This window comes from Cydia fagiglandana, chromosome 10 (genome assembly GCF_963556715.1).
Source record: "Cydia fagiglandana chromosome 10, ilCydFagi1.1, whole genome shotgun sequence".
NCBI lineage: Eukaryota > Metazoa > Arthropoda > Insecta > Lepidoptera > Tortricidae > Cydia > Cydia fagiglandana.
The window spans coordinates 14,647,286-14,666,333 of record NC_085941.1 but is presented as its reverse complement, the minus strand read 5'-3'; the positions used below and the strand labels follow the sequence as shown (position 1 = coordinate 14,666,333).

At 35.0% G+C, this 19,048-nt stretch overlaps 1 protein-coding gene across 1 annotated transcript in view; it reads right to left on the bottom strand.

Annotated features, from left to right (window-relative positions):
* LOC134667959 (spondin-2) overlaps nt 1–18,444 on the bottom strand; it is a 49,772-nt gene extending 31,328 nt beyond the window's left edge. The window contains exon 1 of the mRNA XM_063525393.1: nt 18,248–18,444. The gene's annotated coding sequence lies outside the window, so the exon portion shown is untranslated. The remainder of the gene's footprint in view (nt 1–18,247) is intronic.
* Between the last annotated feature and the right edge of the window lie 604 nt (nt 18,445–19,048).

Sequence of the window (19,048 nt, the reverse complement as noted above, 5' to 3'; positions counted from 1 at the left end):
ATATTTTTGTCTTTTAAGGCGCTAGAACCCTTCAAAAATGACCACAATGGCCTAATTGACTATGCCGCAATGAGAGGCGTGGTATTCAAAACTGATATCAATTAGCCAAAAAATCAAAACGGTCCGACACAGATAATTTCATAATCATTTAGATTTCCAAATTTGGTCCGGTAAATTTAACATAAAACATAGACACCTGAAACCTTCATTCCAAAAAACCGAGGCACTCAACATAAGGGCAATAAATATCACGAGACGCCCCAAAGGGTCATCCCTGGACCACGGGACCCGGTACCATAAAAGCGCAAGTGAATATGTGTTGTTCTGAGAGAAAAAAGGACCTAATTGCGACAGGATTTAACGATGATCTAAAATCAATAGATACGACGTTTTGTGCAGATGCAAATTTTGTAATGCAAATACTTACTTGTGTATAAAAATATTAATAACTGTTACTATGTAAGTAACTTCTTAAGTTAGATCCTTTATAATTTGAATATCAAAGTATACAAAGAAAACATAATTATAATCACATACACAAGTTACATAACCTAACCAAGGCTGCTGCCGCCAGCGGAACAGGGCCCAAGCACCATGTGGTCATGGCCGCAGAATGGCCTATGGTCCCTTTTTGCACACGATACGTTTACAGAATAAAATATATTTTATTTATTTTATTATGCACTATCCACTCTTTGTAGGTATTTATAACCCCTTTCGTTATAAAGCTAATAAAAAGGGGTTAGATAATATCCCTTTTCAACGGTGAGGCGCTTAAGCTTGTTCTGTTCCGCGGCAATATTTTTCCAATATTTCCGTAAACTGCTGACGTCACGGCACGGGGTTTTTTAATCCTATTCACCCTTTCTGAACTATGTGTTTATACGTGAACAGCTTACGCTAATGGAAAACGGTAGGGTTAAAGTAATATCAAACAAGTAAATGCTGAAAAAATTTGCATTTTCGCCGTAAAAGCAACATTGTTTGAGTTTCATTCACTTCTGCAGGTCAACGGACGGTTGCATGTGCTACGGTTGTAGGTGATATTATCAGCGTAAGTTGAATGAACAAAGGTTTACTAACCTAACCTTAATAAAAGTTCTAGCAGCTGCTAGACGACTTCATGGGAATTATCTCTTTTATAAACAGTTCTTTGTCCTTTTACTTACTTACTACATAAATCAACTATTTTTGTACGTTGAAAATTAATAATATCGGCTTATGTCGAAATCCAAACCATTGCCAAGCCACGCACTGTTCCAATGGTGTTTTTGTGAACAGAATACAAAGAATAAGAACATATGAAAGTTAGGTACAAATGCCAGTCAAGATTTATTATATGGCGGATTAGACTATGTAGTGTCTATTAGTTGTACCTAAAGAATAGGTACCCAACTGATACCTTGAAGTAATTTCATTTCTATCGACAGTAGCTGTTATGTTTGAATTAAAATGATATTGAAAAAAAAAAATGAAGGACTAACAATATTATTCAGGTCTTTACTGTCTGGACTTCAAATAGAATCTCGAGGAATAGAAAACACTACAGTTATCTATAGTTTCAGTCAGTATAGTACACAATTACTTAACTCTGGAAGCATATCCTGACGTGAAACTACTATGTATGAGTAGAACTACAGAAAAAACTGCCACTTTATTTCGACTACGAAAAACAAGAAAGTATTAAACCAAACAAAGCTTCGGCAGCCAAGATTTCTAGCAGGCCTAACTTTTCAATGAAATCTGGGGGCCTATACTGAAAGCAATAAGCTGTAACCACCCCTGAATGCGTTACAATACAAGGCACCATTCAATTTAAACGTTACAACTTCGGAACGAGCGCGCGAGCGTGACTGGGCTTTAAAGTCGGAAGTCGATCGGAAGTTGGAGAATAATTAGGGAAATAAAGATTTGATCAGTAATTCGTATGCGTTTAACACTGTTTATTTGCTTGCGGTAGCTTCAGTTTATAAACATTTTTGATCTAGTGGTGACTAAAGGGGCCTACAGATTACACTGAGAGAAAAGGATAGCAAAAACACACTTAGAATTACAAAAATAAACTTAATCCGGGGACAAGGAGAGTCAACTAATAGGAACAAATTGACTTTTGCAATTTCTATTATCTGTTTGTTGAAATTAGATTTAGAATTACTGAGCTGTTTGTAGAAATAAATAAACTTTACAGAAATAGTGAAACGTCTATAATTATTACTAAACTTCATTTTTTTCCCCAGTACAGAACTTTTTTTTAATTCCTGGTTTAGTTTACTAAGGATTTTTCTCTCAGTGTAACAGTCCGCCAGACGGAATCGGCCTATCAGTTAGAACCAAAAGTTGACAGTTCCGAACAACTGACAGGCAGATACCATCCGGCGGGCTGCTAATCAGTGGGCCCCTTAAGTGGTGAAGGTAAACTTTTTGGATAAGTTCTACTTATGACGGTCGGCTATCGTTTAGTTAGTCAGTATAAAAGTGCATTGCACCTGTAAGTATTAGGAGTTGACCTAGGGGTGACATACACAAAAGATAGAGTTCATTTATTAAACTTAGGTCTTCATAAAATTCTTGTTTATTGCACAATATACAAATAATTATATAATTTCTAAAATTTATTTAATCCAACCAACCCTTTTTCCAAAATAGCATGAACTTCAATTTATCTTTCTTAATAAAATCATCAAATTTCCACCACCAATATTTGCATTGCACTTTGCCCCTATTTTATGATCGTACCATAAACCCCAGTTCCCCTCGCTGTTGCCAAGTGTGCGTTCCCCTTTTGTTTTAAACGCCCGCGGTTACCGATAACACTATAATGTTAGTATTATTTAAGTATATGTATTTCAAAGGTAAGGATTTATTTTATTTATGTGTTTATTACGAATGTTCGTTCCTGAACTATGCGTGTTTTCTGGATGTAGTATTTAAGAATATATTTTTATCTTTTTAACTCAGTATGCAATAGCATCCTGCTAATGGTAGCGGATAGGGTTACTGCGAGATATTGCTTCTCCCATCAGTGTTGTTTTGTTTTAAATTTAAGTCTCATAATATTATCTACCTATCTACAAACCCCTTAGTTTGTAAGTTTTACTATAAAATATGTGTCTATAGTTACACATTAAAAAAACATCGTCTAGTACCTAATCATAGCTTTGTGAAACTACGATCAGCCATGTTTGTATATAAGCCCGAACTTTTTTACGACCATGCTTTCAATTGTGTTTGTAATACTTAGAGATAGGATAGTGAGAGGTGTATTTATTTATAGTGTATGAATATAGATCGATTTAGGTATATTTTGCTAATTTAATCACGTCGCATTAATCATACACAAATAAGTCATAAAATATCAGATTATGTGCAGGTTTGCAGATTATGTGTAGGTCTTCTGCAGAAGAAAAAATACATATTTTCAAACTCGAATAAAGATGTTGTACCAACTACTGTTTATTGAACTATAGAAATACCAAAATTAAGGATTGTGGTTTCAGCAGTTGAATATGTGTGCATGTATGTTTCTTCTTATTATAGTAATTATTTATAATTCACTGGAGCCCATACTACAGTACCTACTTAGCTTAACCTCTCGTGTGCCGTGATTATTTTTTTCTAATATTTTCCTCGTACGCGGATCCGCGCTCCGGCATACGAAGACTTAATATCACTGTACTAATAAGCCAATTTTGATAAATACTTATGATGTCAAAAAGTATTTAATTTATTTAAAAATAATAGCCCGGGCGACGTATTATTTCAAGGACAGTTCCTTGAAATAATACGAAAAAAAAAGAGTTGTCATCTTACTTCTTTCACTTTAAACTTATTTATCATTTGTAACCCTAAACTTTTTAATTAAAAGCAACCTGTACAACCTAATAAATCTTCCATCTAACTTAAATAATCCAGACGCAATATTCAAAATTGCACAGTAAATATTCGCAGCTTATTAAAATACTAGCGCCAAGTTACGATGCCAAGTTTGAGATACTGTGTCTAATGAAGATTTAATAATTCAAAATGTTCCCAAACTGCGGGGATGTAAGTTTACGGGGAACTTTAAAATGTTAATTGGTTCGGTTGCTCAGTAAGCTGTTTTAAGAATTTATACTTTTCGCTGTGTATAAAGATATTTTAAAGTTTAGAGTTTTATATTATTTAGAAAATCTTTGCTTAATATTATTGTGGAATATTGTTTTATTTGTGAGAGTCATTTTTGTTATGTTGAGAATAAAATCTAAATCGATATAATCGGATTCAAATTGACATGATAAGTCCTCGGTATTCATATTACCATATTTATATAAATCGTAGGCGAATAGTAATGAATAATGATTATTCCATTTTGATCCATTATATAATTATCATAAAATGAGGAAGTGGTGGACGCTGGAATCGGGTCGCTTCCAACGGGTACGAATGGAGGTCCAAGTGGGAGGCCTATGTTCAGCAGTGGACGTCTTATGGCTGAGATGACGATGATGATGAGGAAGTGGTTATGAATTGGCATAAAATAAAATGAGCTTATGCTATTATTACCTGTATTGTGGTGTCAAAACATTGAGGAACTGTGCCCAAAAAGACATGTACTTACCTAACGATAATTGATATACTCACCTAAAAACACATCACCACGCCAAAAGCGTACAAAGTTGCTAATAGAACATAAGTAAGTTTTAATACTGGCCACTAATGAAAACAGATAACGTCAACATTTCAATCAGCACCAATTTACACCTTACGCCAATCAACAAAAGGCTCAAATTGATTTGTCAAATTTGTCCATTGTACGATAAAATCGTTCATACTCCGATCATTTATCTTAATTATCGAGGCAACAATGTAAAATCGAAATGGTCGGCTGGTGTGGGGAAAAATACCTATTGTTTGGTCTACACGGCAATGCTTTCACAGAATTGACAGCCAATTCGTCGAAATAATGGACTCTTACGATTTTCGATTGTTTAGTTCAGTCGAAAGGATTAAGGGAAAATCAAAATGAAGGTTCTGTAAATTATTTACATTTTGTTATAAGTTTGTAAATTTTTGTACCTATTTAACATAATCAAATATCGTTTTTATGTTGCTGGATTTATGAACTTTAGTTACTAAACGCTGAACAGGATTACCTCTACTCTATTTATTTTGACATCGATGACATTAATTACTGAAAGAAACTTTTGTCAACATCTGAGGTATGCGACCTTGGTACAAATCGACTTTGTGTTATGATCTGTGTGTGAGTTAGTATGTTATGACATTACGACAAACTGCTGGCACCAAAATTACGTTGACATTCCAGTAGTTTTAATATAACAGCTACACATAAAGCTGCTGAATTCTAATGCAAAAAATAAATTTATTAAACAAAAATAATTGGGCCTATAATATATGTACGTCCCACTGCTAACCAGTGAGAGAAGGCCTGGCGTTTTTAAATCTAAAGTTAAATATAATCAATTAATCATACTCACGCAATCTATAAGCTTCAATGTAAATGTAAAACTAAAAATATATTTAAATTAATATCAAAAGTTAAACTCCATTTCAATCGGTTTCGATCGGTTCAGTCGGGTTTCAGCGCCAACGATAAAAAATGTCTAACTATCGCTTTTACTCTTGACTTTTTTCCTTTAGCGAAAAAGTTAAAACCCATTTTGACCTGCAATGTATAACTCGATATGAACACCAAAAAAAAGAGCATGAACGAGTCGCGACAAAACAATCTATTAGTTCATACGAGAGTCGTCCGATAAATTTATCCGGAGCTTCGGCCGTCTGTTGTCGTCGAGCGATGACCCATTTTGAGTCTATTCTAAGATATCGACCGAGAGATCGCTCGCCGCGAGGTGCACAGCGTAAAAATTCAACGCAACGTGTGACTTTTCCGTGAAACGGACTGATTTATGCACACAATCACGCCCATTTCCTGAAAGACAATATAGGCAGATACCGGATTTCCACTTGTTCTGAGAACCCCCACATTTATAGGCGTTATTATTTTTAAAGTTACTTTTACTTACTTATTTCTTTTTGTATTACATTGAAATACATATAGGAATTTTTCGGTCTATTTTTTTATAATATGAATGTTTCGATATCACAGATTCAAAAAAAGCATCCGTATTTTTTAAATTATCTCTTTTAATTTTATTCGATTTCAATTCGTGGTCGCCGTCATAGACAGTCGTGTCATTTAAAATTCTGAATTTATTTTCAATAACAATAATTGTTTAATGGTAACATTCCATTTCTAACTCCAGCTGGACTACCGGTACTGAACGCGTCGCTGCCATTGTTAATTTCCGAGGTAAAATGAACAGTAATGCAATGCAGCTGTCGTTGGAAATGGACTGCCACCTTAAATGTGTCACACCAACATCAGCACTGTCTTTTCAATAACTGTGAATTTTACACGTTTTGCAAATCAAGTGTGTAATTGGGACATAATTACGTAAACATGGAAGACGCATGCTAGAACTCTAAGGACTCCTCCCGAAGGAAGACTTACGAATACAGACCCGACTGTGCCGTCCCCAGCACCTACTTATAGCGCAGCCCACCTCGCGGATTATCAGGACACACCATCAAAGAATTCACTAAACTGTCAGAACCTTCCAAATGCGCTACGTGCATGCGTTTCAAAAAATCATCCGACCACAAAACCGGAGATGAGCAGTGCCCAGCGAAAAAAAGGGGTCAAATAAGACATTTAAATAACATAGACTACGAGGGCGCCTATATAAAACGCCTCACTACTTATCTCTAAAAAAACGACCTATTTTGTTATTTATATTGTCAAAGCTGAAATATTTTAATTAACTGTTTTTTACCTACTTGTCCTAATATAATATTTATTGCACTATAAGCGCCTAATTTCGTGCAGTTTATGTTTTTGAAAGAAAAGATACGAAGTTGTGAAACAAAGTGGTTCTAATACAACTTACTTTAAAAATCAATGTCATTTACCTACGAATTCTAAATTGTCTTTCAGAACTTTGTCGTAAAACTTTAGCACTAAAGCGAAAATGTACCTAGACATACATTTGTTTCAAAGAAAACTTAAGTACCTAGTTACTAAATGTTCTCGAGTAGAAATATCTTTTTCATAGTGAAAAACTCATTTTATTACGACACGTACTATGTAGATCCATTCTAGATATGTTATAGTTTAGATATCAACTAGTTCTCTTTTGCAGCGCAATTCGGGCAACCAATGTCACTTATACGTTAGATAGAGTAAGATATCTATTAGATGTGAATTGGATCTCTAATCATCCTGTGGAAATCGTTCAAGAGTATCTCCAGAATCGCGCAAATGTCAAATTTGACCGGTTGGATCTTAAACATATCGTTATCGTATCTTGGTGATGTCTAAAAGATATCTAATAGATGTCTATTTCAAAATCCGAATCGGGCCCCTAGTGTCTCAATGCCAAAAGCTACAAACTCGACTTGATTGTGTTATTTTTTTAAGTTTAGTCATAATACAATGCAATTTACAAGATAATTGTTTCCAGTTATAATAAGATGTTAGCACTTTCCAAACTTTTTTTATTTTTTTTACTACGTACACCACGATTAGTGTCACTATTGCTCCTTTTTAATGTATCTAGTAACTACATAAAAAAGTTAAAAGTCTTTATTTTCAGTCAACTAGTGAGCCAAAGATAAACTTAAAAGTAACATAATTAGGTACATATTATAAAATATGTCTTAATCAAACAACAAAGTTTATCAATGTCTTTATACACTGACGGTTCATTTCAAGCATCTCACAAATGCAAATGCGTGCCCGCTGACTCGTGACTGCGGGTTGCAGTCGCTTTTGCGTAGTGATGGGTCAAATCGAAACAATTTCAAACCGAATTAGTCGACTCCGATTTAAACCCAAAACGGTTTGCAAACCTATTTGGGCAAGTCGATTTAACTTCTATCGTTTTTAAGTATCAGTACCTAGTTCAAACCGTTCCGTAGTCACTTGGTTTTAAAATGAGGAAATTTATTTGTCATTTTTACGGTTTATTCGACCCTTAGCATACATAGACTAAGAAGACAGCAAAAACGTTGACTTAAAAACTTTTGTAATAATTTTTTACTTTGCGTTGCGCGGGTAGATCACAATTTTAATAATTGCTAAAGCTAAAACTACGTACTAGCAAGCGCAGCGTAGGACGTCCACCCACAAGATGGACAGACGACCTTGTTAAGATCGCCGAAAGACTCTGGATGCGGGTCGCTTCCAACCGGCACGTATGGAGGTCCAAGGGGGAGGCCTATGTTCAGCAGTGGATGTCTTATGGCTGAGATGATGATGATGATGATGATGAAAGCTAAAACGGGAAAGCGGTATACGAGTCAGCAGAAAAGAGCGTGCCTCGTGCTACGAGCTACATCACTACAAAGTTTTGCTCTCTCCGATCGAGTGCAAGTGGTTGTGCCGCATTGTTACTGGGTTCAACGCTTTTGATTTACGTAGTTTAAGTTTATCTGTTGCTTCATAAAATACAAGCATTTTATAAAAACCTATATAATATTCAAGCGAAATAAACGTAGGTATGTCAAAAAGGTAGCGTAAATCCCTTTTGTATTTACAAGTAAAAAAAACAAGTTAAAATTTACTGATACAGCACATTGGTGTAGTACTAGTTAATTTTGACTTGTTTTTACGGCGAGTTTATTAAATTACTTACCATCAAAAATACAAGATAATCATATAAAGAAAATTAAAGAATAAAGTAAATTATAAACACCGGGCTGATACTTGTCATATGCAATGCATTAATGCTTTTAATGCGGTAGAGGTCAACCTGTAAGGTGTTTATATATGGTGGTAATTTGAGTGTCGTGGAAAGATATTGAATTAAATACTTTCATTAAAAGCCAACAGGACTGGTCATTTCTCCATACAAACGTACTCGACTGTTTCCTCCGCGGGTTTTTATGCTAGAGCAATGATTTTTTAACACAGAATAATATTGTCAATATCTGTGTCGGACCGTTTTGCTTTTTTTGATATTTTTGTTTTTTAAGGCGCTAGAGCCCTTCAAAAATTGCCAAAATGGCCTCATTGACTATGCCGCAATGAGAGGCGTAGTATTCAAAACTGATATCAATTAACCGAAACAACAAAACGGTCCGACACAGATAATTTCATAATCATTTAGATTTCCAAATTTGGTTACGATTGGTTAAGTTTTGGAGGAGGAAACAGTCGAGTACGAAACCTCGATTTTTGATATTTTTACGCAGGATTTTTCGCCTTGTCCTTATCGCACTAGTTTTAGGAACCGCTTCCGTTAGCGAGACGGGTATATTTACCTAAAATGTTTAAAACTCAGCTCCTGTTTCGTCTTAAGGGCATATGTACGGAGGTCGCAAACATTTTATCCAAAAATATAAATCCTAAAGTAAAACTACAAAGTATATTGTCAGAAGAAGTCAGTATTTACCTGGCTTTGCTAGCGGCTAGCGGGTGTCCGTAAATATTACGAGTAAATAACGTTTTAGAAGTATGAAATACCTTTATAGTGTCAAAAGCGAGCCACGAATAAATCTCCGCTGATGTTCCGTGCGGAGCAAAACAAAAGCAAATAGCGGTTTGATTTTCTTTTTCTTATGATAAACATTTTTTTTTCTTATGATAAACCTTCCATAGGGACTTTTTCGTATAAAAAAAAAACAGAAAACAAGTGTATACGATATTACAACAATACTACCTAAACCGACGGACTTAAAATAAAATATTGTACGAGTTCCTACAAATTTTTTATCAAAAAATTATAAGCTTATAAGTCATTAAAATGTGTGCTAACTTATCAACTATGTACCTACTTCTTTTTTTTATTTTAAGTTTAGCACTATTTATTTTCAGATTAGCATTTCAACTGTCCATTTTAAGAATAGAATAGAATAGAATAGATTTATTCGTAAGCACAAACAATCGGAATAGGTTAAGGTTAATTCTATTTATTCTTAGATTTAGATTTTAATATTTAAGGTTAACTGGGTGCTTATTTATTGGATGTTATATCTTTATTAACATTTTGAACGAGTTCTATTGATGTATTTTTTTTTTCCACCATTTTCTCAACACTCACACCACCACCGCCGTCCACACTCGTCTTTGCAAAGAAACTCTCACCTTGCAGAATAATGCTTTCACGTCGCCACTCCACTCGCGGAAATCTCTCTCAGTTTTAAAGCGACGTTTATTAAATGCTTTGACGAGGCATTACGGCTAAACGTGTTGAATTTTAAGTTATAGAGCGTGGGTTTGACGGAAAAAACATAGTGTTGTGACTTGTGACCCAGTTTTAGTGCCATATGTGTCAGCCTAATTAAATTTACTAAAAAACATATAAAACACATGAAAGCTTATCATAACATCATAATATATCTATACTATACTTATATCACAAGTTAGTAACGCTTTAAATCGCTTTTTTAAATTAAAGTATGTACTTACAAAATATCGCATGGCCGACGCGCGGGTGGACCTACTTAACTGCACCGCACCTAATGCACTATTTTGAAGGATGCCTGAAGCATGACGCGCTAATGTGATTTCCAAAACTATGACTATTCATTAAGCCTTAGCTTTCTTTATTGTATATATATAAATACATATACTCACAGATGCCATATACGTCCTACTGCTCATTGCACAAGAGATGGATTGGGAACTTCATACGCCTTTGAATTCATTGGCAGCTGTGTGCACTGTGCACATATTCTCACGATGTTATCCTTCTTTGAGGGGCTCTGGTAAATATCAAATGACATGTCGTCAACAAATATAGTTATACCTGTGGTTATACCGTGATTTTCGCTAAGTTGGCATCAACAAGTTTAAGGTTGCTTACATAAATAATAATCCTTCGAATAGAGTCCTTATTTCTAATGACTACTATTTATTGTGTGTAACTGTGTTACTCAAGGGTTGTCTCGAGGAGCTCAGTTAGTATCGATATTCGATCAAGTACCTATCCGGATTGTATAAATATTATATTATCCAATAAATATTATGAATGTTTAACCGATCTACTTCCTGTCCATATTTCGCTATAGTTTTGTAGTTGCAGACTACCTTTTAATATACCTTTCTGTAATAAAATATTGACAAGATACAACCAAAAGCAATGATTTTTTTAACTAACCAATACCGGAATCGCAATAGCCGGACAGCCATGCGAAAGAATTTTTACCCAAACTAAAACAGTCCTCTCCGTTTGGTCAACAAATTAAAACGAATGTTTCGATAACAACATTTTATCTCCTAATTAAGAATAATCTACACAGCTATCATTACATGCAATATTTAAGCGAACTGAAGCCTAAAATATCCCATAGACTACAAGTATATTCCCCCACAGTAAGTAAAAAGATAAGACACAAATGTAACCCTAAATTGATATTTCCTTAAGCGCTTCAAGCCATTCGCTGGGATACGTTTTACAACCAAAGTCACTTTCAATTTTGAGCAAACAGCGCTTTACGGCTGTGGTTAGTCGTGACTGGCATAACTCCGATACACTGAAGGGATTGACGCAACCGTGGAATATTTCTGAATTTGCTGAGTAAATAAAATGTTGCCGCTACCGTATAGTTAACCTCTTTGGTATCGGTATATGAAACATGGAAATCAGTTTTTATCACAAAAATACGGTTTATCATCTTAGTTTTGGGAAAAGTATGAATTCGTTCAGAATCATGTTCAGAGAATGTTGTTAAGAGCGCATACTATGGGAATGTATATTCACAACTCACGTACGGTATTATTTATTGGGGTGATTCTGTGGACGTTTTAACTATTTTCAAGTTACAAAAAAGATGCTTACGAAACAACAACGAAGGTGCTTAAGTATAATTTTACAAAAAGGGCTATATTTAAGCCTTTATAATAAATAAATAAATATTATAGGGATATTCTTACGCAATTTGACTGAGTCCCACGATAAGTTCAAGTAGGCATTATTAGCGTTAAGATACTTAAATATAATACTCAAAAGCCTATTAATACCTGCTAATTGTTCAAGATGATAATAAATATTACTACAACCCTTTAAGATAGAAAAGTCAGTCAGGTAGGTACTTAACAGTTGATAATATTCAGTGTATGGGCAACTTTTTCTCATACCTACTGTTTTCATATTTTTCTAAAAACATTTTGTGCTTATTTACTTGAACCTAATACTTTGTTTATTTCTTATATTAATGATTAAAATTTTAGGTATTGTTTCAATTTACCGTTTCAATATATTCATTATATTCTATTGAGTTTATTCTTCGCCCCTGTGCTGCTCACATATTCAAAACAGTTTGCCGCTTTCAAGGCGCTAGTACAGAAACATTTCCAGATTTATCACTATACAAGAAAAACTTAAACTTTGTTATACATATAATGAAGTTCTATATTCAAGAGGAAATCCGTGGTCTCTGCCTACCCCTCCGGGAAATAGGCGTGATTATATGTATGTATGTATGTATGTATATTCAAGCTTGTGTATTACTATGACTTGAATGGATTTTATTTGTGTAATGTTTTAAAAAGTGATTTATCAGTTCTGTTTTTTTGGTTGAGCGTTGTTGACTTTTGTAATTATTATTATTCCGGTAGATTAACATTAATAGAGTAACAAGCACCTGTCAGTTACACATGAGTGAATTTATATCAATTCTAAAGAATTTAATTCTATCCAAATTAACTAGTGTATACCTACTATTAATGATTATTATATTTCTAGAACCTAGAAAAAGTAATTATTTATATCGCCATAAAACACTCTTTCACATAACAGACGTCTCTGAAAGTGAATTTCAGAGCGATTTAAAATTCCATCGGAGCGTTAAAGTGGAAATATGATAATAACGTTACTGTAAATCAGCACGAGATAAGCTAATGGATGTTCGGAGTTCTAATGTGCTACGGAACGGCTGGAATTTTAAAGCTAGCTTGTTATAACTTATCTATGAGATTATAATTTATTCATTTAAATAATAGGACCCTATAATTCTAGAAGTCAGAAGACTTTAGAAAAAGAAGTAATAATTATAAGGGCTATAAGTGATGTTAAAGGTAACATTCCATTTCTGACCGCAGCTGCACTACCTACTGCTCCGACACGTCGATGTTATTGTCAATTTCCATAGTAAAATGAATGACAAGACAATGAATAACAGTAACGTTGCAACAGTAGTGCAGCTGTCATTGGAAATGGACTTATGATGTCAACTGCAGCTGAATCACTGTTGCGGTGTCGTTGTTGCCGCCGCTGTATCTAACAATTTCCTCGGTAAAATGATTGACGGTTGCCACCGCATTACCTACTGCCGTTCCTACGTTCATTCCGTCCCTAATGGTAACATTCCATTTCTAACCACAGCTGCACTATCGGTACTAAACGCGTCGCCGTCATTGTCAATTTCCATAGTAAAATGAACAGTAATGCAGCTGTCGTTGGAAATGGACTGTCACCTTAAGTTGAGTAAACCATAACCGCACATTGCTAGAGGGACAGCGTAGTAACAATATGTCGCACAAAATAAAATAAAATAGTGAAAGTACTTTCTATAATACAAAGGGCAGCTCACACTTACTCCGTACTTACAATCTTTTCTTCCCTCGTAATACAATTCCTGTTGGTTCTTAAAATTATCATGCGTGGTTTACCAAAGAAGTAAATTGAACGTGACACTAAATTCATTTCCGCTATGTCAGGTCTTCATAATGGAGCGCAAATTTCACTGCACTCCCTGCCGCTAGGGCTGGGTCGTTCATGGTTTTCAGTGAAACGAAACGTAACCGGTTTTTTATTATTGAGTAGGTACAAGTAAATACCAATAAATTTTAAGAAAATGTTATTTCTATGCTGCAATCAAATTAAATCATATATATATAGGATATCCTAATTAAAAATTTGGTCTAAGTAGTTGTAACATAAAAATGTATATTATGTATAGTGCCATAAAATGTTGAAATTAAATCATATTAAAATAAAAGAACAACAGAAACAGTTCCGTCTTGAGAGTTGCGTTCTAATTAAATTATTGCAACTAAAAAGAATATAAGTAACGGAGAAGTCTTAGGCCCACTTGCATCATTCCACTAACCCGGGGTTAAGCGGTTAAACCGTTAACTAAGTGTCAAATTGTATCGGTACCATGGTAACTCCAGGTTTAACCGGTTAACCCCGGGTTAGTGGAATGGTGCAAGTGGCGCTTAGAGATGTGTATTTTATATTGTAATATGAGCTGCATTTTTTTTACTATACGAAATTTTTAATAAGCGGTTAGGCGGTTACGTAAAAATAACGCTCAGCTCTACCTGCCACGGCCGTAAAAAGGCAAAGCGTATACCTTCATTTCCAATCACATTCGAATAGGATTTTAAATCGACAGACAAAGGGGACGTTTCAGGCTTTTTGAGTGGGTTCTTTTGAAACTGGCAAAAGGATTAGAGTCTCCGCACTCTGGAGGGTTTCGTCAGTGCTTGGTACGAGTACATGCTAGCTACCTGTTAAAGCAACTACTACGACATTCGTTCGTAAGATTTATTTATAAATTATTTACAAAGTTACAGACTTTCTTTAATATCTACAAGCAAACATTAAAAAAATAAGAAATGTCTGCTTGGTGATTTTCAGTTCAGAATGAACCGTTCACAAAAGAAGATATATCATTTCATCACAAAGTGTATTGAATCCACGTAAAGGCTGCGTTATCGGTCCTAAAAATAAATGAAATAATATAATATATATAATAAGTACCTGATACATCACGATACTTACATAAAGTCTATAATTGAAGGCAGAATAGAAAAACAGAGGCAGAGGAAGACCGAGACTTGCGTATTTGAACCAGGCCAAAGAGAAGATCAACGTAGTGACGTATCAGGAGCTCAAAACAGTGGCAGAGAGAAGAACGGAATTGCGATTACTCCACCGACAAAAGTCAGGCTCTTGAGGAGGCTTCGCATACAAAAAACAGTTGCGTTATATTAAGTAATTACATACTATTACTACGTAAATATGTGCGCATCTCTCTTCTTTCAAATGTTTATTTGCGCTAAATTGATAGTAAAACTTTGATTTATACAGAAATCACGCAACAAACGTTATTTTGGATTTCTGTATAAAACAACTTTCTACTATCAACTTAGAGCAAATAAACATTTGAAAGTGCCGATGCGCACATATTTATGTAGTAAAAGTGTGTAATTACTTAATATAGGTAACGCAATGGTTTTTTGTATGGGAATCGAACCACTGCTGATGCTGGTAAGTACCTGCGTGAAATGCTAAAACCGGGAAGAAAGACAAGGAAAATAATTGTAGGCTCTATTTTCGACCCCTACTAATATGACTCCACAGGCAAGATACGCGAATAAGTCATGTTCAATGTGCTGGCAGTAAATTTGCGCCGCGGCAAATGTCAGCTCACTGCCAAATTGCGCAGCCAGGCAGGGCCCGAGGTGCAACTAACCTACAGGAACCTACTCCAATTCCAATCTTACCACGCTGCAATAGAGACCAAAATGCATTATTTCGTTTTGTCGTAGTGGAAATTACACCATTAAGGATTCGCTAATTATCCTTATGAGCAATTTTCAATCTAATTTGAATGTCTATTTACGTAAAATGGTCTTATTTTGCTCCAATATTAGTTCCAAATTAGGGAAATTATGCATATTTTAAACAATTAGTGTTATAAAATATATTCAGACGAATCGATATTAAGAATCATTAATTCACTATCTACCAATCAGCAGTGGCTGCACTGAGATGCATTAAAAAAACCGGGCAAGTGCGAGTCGGACTCGCGCACGCGCACGTACCACAATGCAAAAAAAAAAAACAAAAAAAGCAAAAAAAAAAACGGTCACCCATCCAAGTACTGACCACTCCCGACGTTGCTTAACTTTGGTCAAAAATCACGTTTGTTGTATGGGAGCCCCATTTAAATCTTTATTTTATTCTGTTTTTAGTATTTGTTGTTATAGCGGCAACAGAAATACATCATCTGTGAAAATTTCAACTGTCTAGCTATCACGGTTCGTGAGATACAGCCTGGTGACAGATGGACGGACGGACGGACGGACGGACAGCGAAGTCTTAGTAATAGGGTCCCGTTTTACCCTTTGGGTACGGAACCCTAAAAATACAATGATGAGTCATTTATAACGGAAGCTTATCGCACCCTTGGCCGCCATTTGTTATCATTGCAATATTACATTCATAAGAACTGGCAGATATCATGTCAATGACATTGAGGCGTATTTAGATCGTAAAATATCAATTTGATATCAACTGTTAGACGCATACACACTCGCGTTCATATGAGCGCGACACTGATATTGAAATCGAGTTGATATCGTGTATTGCGATCCTGAATATGCATTATTGGCCCAAGTCCACGGTTGCGCAGAAATTACATATTAGTCATAAATGAAGTAATAAGCGAAAATTTCATCGTTGAAGCCGACTGTTATTATTCGTTAAGGATGATGACATTACTTCGTGATATATTATGCATAAGTACTTACTCTACATTACAATACTAAAATACATAACATTACATTGCGATACAGCGGGGAAATGCCGCCAGTATCCTTGGTACAATGCCATTTTAGATTTAAGCTAGTTATTAATTTCGTTTAGTTGGACCACTGTATATATATTGTATGTAAATAAATGATTTAAAAATAATACAATGTCTTATGTGTTTTTTTTTCTCAGAGATCAAATAAATATTTAATAGAATTATTGCTAGAAAATACATATATTGATAGTAAACTTGGTGATTAAGGGCCAGTTACCACAAGCAATAATTAGCGGACAGATCAACGTCAAAATGGTTTAAAAACATACAATTAAGTTTTTTTACGGTGGCCGCATACCATCAGGCGGGTCGTATGCTTGATTGCCACCGACGTATAAAAGATACAAGTAAGCTAATCTGTCGTAGTTAAAACATCAACGGCAAAACGATTGAGTACGGCGTTTCTCACAAAAAAATACAATACAAAGACGGGAACGCAGAACAGTAACCGATTTTATCTCATAATAAAAGTGCTATAAAGAATCGACGATGAAAGAATAATGAAAATAACAATATGAAGGAGGTATAATAATAAAATAAGATTGTGGGTTGCGTCTACGGCGTAGCGGTGAGGTACGAGTATAAACAAGTGCTACGCAAGAGCTACGAGGTTCGGTTCAATGATTATACTCGTACATACATAACTACTTTTACAAGTGTATCCTAGAAATGCAAATATTTCACCTAAATATTTGCATTTGATGAATTAATTTTCCTATAGATATTTTTTTTGAGAACTAAATTACAAGGTGCTTTACGGGGTTAAAGCATTAGTAACGCGCATGTGACACCATATAAGATGTAATACTTACAGTACTTAGACTTACCTATCTTTAGTTATAAGTGGGTAAAAAATAAATTTCTACGAGCGTTAGAATATGCCAACTCAGTATATTGTATTTGTTATGTATGTAGATAGATGAATAAAAGACAGATAGATGAACAAAATAAAGTAATAACCATAGAAAATGAAATAAAAATTACCCTGAAGATATACCTTAGGAAAAATGGAGGTGAGTGAATAATAAAAAATATTATAGCTCTTCAGAGTTTTGAAAGGAAATTCTACAAGTTAACTAAGAGATGAAGACATAAAATGTTTATTACAGGATTTTTGGCTTATTACCAAAATAATATAAAAGGATTTATGAATAAATAAGTACTAAGTGCAAAGAAATAACTACACTTTTCCTATCACTAATTTACTAGAATTCCTTCCAAATGCATAAATGAAAGAGCACATTTCTCTTTGAAATAATTAGAAGTATAATTTGTTTGTATTGTTGTGTTTAACTTCAATTTTAATTATGTATAGCGTGACCGATAGCAGTACAACCCCAGGCCTACGAGTGTTTGTTTACTTCATGATAAAACAACAATAATAAGCTTGTAACGGTTTTCCAAGTCATATTTACACTCTACTAATCCAGTACACATTTGTAGTTAAACAAGTCCATATAAATAATATCGTAATCAACTAGATCGTTACATGTTGTAACAAGTACGCGCTAAAAATTATCAACGCGAACCGAACGCAATTAAAAGGATCAAATAACCAAAGAGCAAATTAAATTAACATAACAGCAAACGTAACGCACAAAATCGTCAGCCTTATCTACCTGAAATTGCCACTGAAAATACTTACCGGGCATCGCTACATGTTCTTTGAAATCCTAGCGCACAAAGTTTAATTAGAAACCACAGGGACACCTCTGAGGAGTCGTTAGGAGCGTTTTCATCAATTTTTCATTAAGGTCCTTTTAAAACGCGGATGGGACGTGTCGAAACAGGTAAACAGCACAGCGAGCCACGTCCGTCCCGTGCGAGCCGACGGCTGAAACTGGGCGCTTCTCGTGTTCCATATCCCTAGTGGGAGAGCGGGACGCTTTGTCGGAAAGGGACGGCACAGGTGCGCAGGAAAGAATTAGATGTTTATGTGGCTACGTGTAATGGGATAACAGAAGCGTGTGCTTTTTTTCCTAGTTTCGAGAGGCGTTTGGACGTGCTCACTGGGTATGAAGTCCTGGTATATTAGAGGAGTAACTTTGAAAATTTACTCGGATATTCACCGCTCTATGCAGTTATTATAATTATCTTTTCACCACACCAGCTCGGAAAGGCTTACTTTGCCCTTCAAAAACTGATAGCAAAGTTGCATTTCATTCACATGTACCTATTGTGAGGCAAAGTAATCAAATGCAATAATTTTACGGTTTAGACTCACTTGTTTTTAGTCACTTGCGCGACATGTTTCGCTAAAAACAAGTGAGTCTAAACCGTAAAATTATTCAATACTAATTGATTAGTTTGTGATTGAGAGTAAAACCTCTTAAGAACGTATTTGGCTATGATTACTTATTTGAAAGAATATAATGCATTTGGTTTGAACGTTAGCAGACACCCTTGTCTTCACTTGTTTGTGTAATTCCACAACAAAATATTGCCG